Raw genomic sequence first — 1,682 nt, 5'->3', positions numbered from 1 at the left:
ATGCTTTGCATGTATGAGGTCCTGGGTTCAATCCCCAGCATCTCCACAGACTGTAAAATCTTAATTTCAGCAAAATGGATTTAATTTGGTCCTGTTGAGTTTCCATGTCTGGAATTAATAGCATTGGTAAGCCTACAGTAGCAGAAAGAACTTGTTGTACGTCAGTGGTAGAAAAGGATCTTCCAACCAGCGACGTAGCTCAGTGGTAGAGCGCATGCTTTGCATGTATGAGGACTTGGGGATGCTGGGGATTCATTCCCCAGCATCCCCACAGACTGTAAAATTTTAATTTCAGCAAATCGGATTTAATTTGGTCTTGTAGCGTTACCACATCTGTAATTAATTGCATTGGTAAGCCTACAGTAGCAGAAAGAACTTCTTGTACGTCAGTGGTAGAAAAGATCCTTATACCTGGGGATGTAGCTCAGTGGTAGAGCGCATGTTTTGCATGTATGAGGTCCTGGGTTCAATCCCCAGCATCTCCACAGACTGTTAAAATTTAATTTCAGCAAAACGGTTTCAATTTGGTCCGGTAGCGTTACCACATCCTGAATTATTAGCATTTTTACACGTACAGTAGTAGAAAAAACTTGTTGTTCATCAGTGGTAGAAAAGGTTTTTCCAGATGTGGATGTAGCTCAGTGGTAGAGCGCATGCTTTGCATGTATGAGGTCTTGGGTTCAATCCCCAGCATCTTCACAGACTGTTTAAATTTAATTTCAGCAAAACAGTATCAATTTGGTACTGTTGCGTTACAACATCTGGAATTAATACAATTGGTAAACCTACAGAAGCAGAAAAAACTTGATGTACTTCAGTGGTAGAAAAGGTCTTTCCAACAGGAGATGTAGCTCAGTGTTAGAGCTCATGCTTTGTGTGTATGAGGTCTTGGGTTCAATCCACAGACTGTAAAATTTTAATTTCAGCAAAATGGATTCAATTTGGTCCTGTTGAGTTTCCACATCTGGAATTAATAGCATTGTAAAGCCTACACTAGCAGAAAGAACTTGTTGAACGTTCTTCCAACCAGGGACGCAGCTCAGTGGTAGAGCGTATGCTTTGCATGTATGAGGTCCTGGGTTCAATCCCCAGCATCTCCACAGACTGTAAAGTTTTAATTTCAGCAAAACGGATTTAATTTGGTCTTGTAGCTAGACTGTTAAATTTTAATTTCAGCAAAACGGATTCAATTTGGTCCTGTTGAGTTTCCACATCTGGAATTAATAGCATTGTAAAGCCTACACTAGCAGAAAGAACTTGTTGTACATCAGTGGTACAAAAACTTCTTCTACCTGGGGATGTAGCTCAGTGGTAGAGCGCATGTTTTGCATGTATGAGGTCCTGGGTTCAATCCCCAGCATCTCCACAGACTGTAAAGTTTTAATTTCAGCAAAACGGATTTAATTTGGTCTTGTAGCTTTACCACATCTGGAATTAATAGCATTGTTAAGCCTACAGTAGCAGAAATAACTTGTTGTACGTCAGTGGTAGAAAAGGTCCTTCTAACAGGAGATGTAGCTCAGTGGTAGAGCGCATGCTTTGCATATACGAGGTCTTGGGTTCAATCCACAGACTGTAAAATTTTAATTTCTGCAAAACGGATTTAATTTGGTCTTGTAGCGTTTCCACATCTGGAATTAACAGCATTGGTAAGCCTACAGTAGCAGAAAGAACTTGTTGTA

At 40.3% G+C, this 1,682-nt stretch overlaps 4 non-coding genes across 4 annotated transcripts in view; all 4 read left to right on the top strand.

The window, feature by feature from the left end:
* The window catches only part of trnaa-ugc (transfer RNA alanine (anticodon UGC)), a 133-nt gene extending 87 nt beyond the window's left edge, over positions 1-46 (top strand). Inside the window, exon 2 of the tRNA in view lies at positions 11-46. This is a non-coding gene — a tRNA (tRNA-Ala). The remainder of the gene's footprint in view (positions 1-10) is intronic.
* Positions 47-413: 367 nt separating this feature from the next.
* trnaa-ugc (transfer RNA alanine (anticodon UGC)) lies at positions 414-485 on the top strand. The gene has a single exon. It is a non-coding gene; the product is annotated as a tRNA-Ala (tRNA).
* Positions 486-627: 142 nt separating this feature from the next.
* Positions 628-699, top strand: trnaa-ugc (transfer RNA alanine (anticodon UGC)). Its single transcript has one exon. It is a non-coding gene; the product is annotated as a tRNA-Ala (tRNA).
* A 595-nt stretch (positions 700-1,294) lies between these two features.
* trnaa-ugc (transfer RNA alanine (anticodon UGC)) lies at positions 1,295-1,366 on the top strand. Its single transcript has one exon. It is a non-coding gene; the product is annotated as a tRNA-Ala (tRNA).
* Positions 1,367-1,682: the final 316 nt, after the last annotated feature.

This window comes from Sinocyclocheilus rhinocerous, unplaced genomic scaffold (assembly GCF_001515625.1).
Source record: "Sinocyclocheilus rhinocerous isolate Xijiao unplaced genomic scaffold, SAMN03320098_v1.1 scaffold14683, whole genome shotgun sequence".
Lineage (NCBI taxonomy): Eukaryota > Metazoa > Chordata > Actinopteri > Cypriniformes > Cyprinidae > Sinocyclocheilus > Sinocyclocheilus rhinocerous.
The sequence above is the reverse complement of the archived record's forward strand: the minus strand, read 5'-3'. Positions and strand labels throughout refer to the sequence as shown.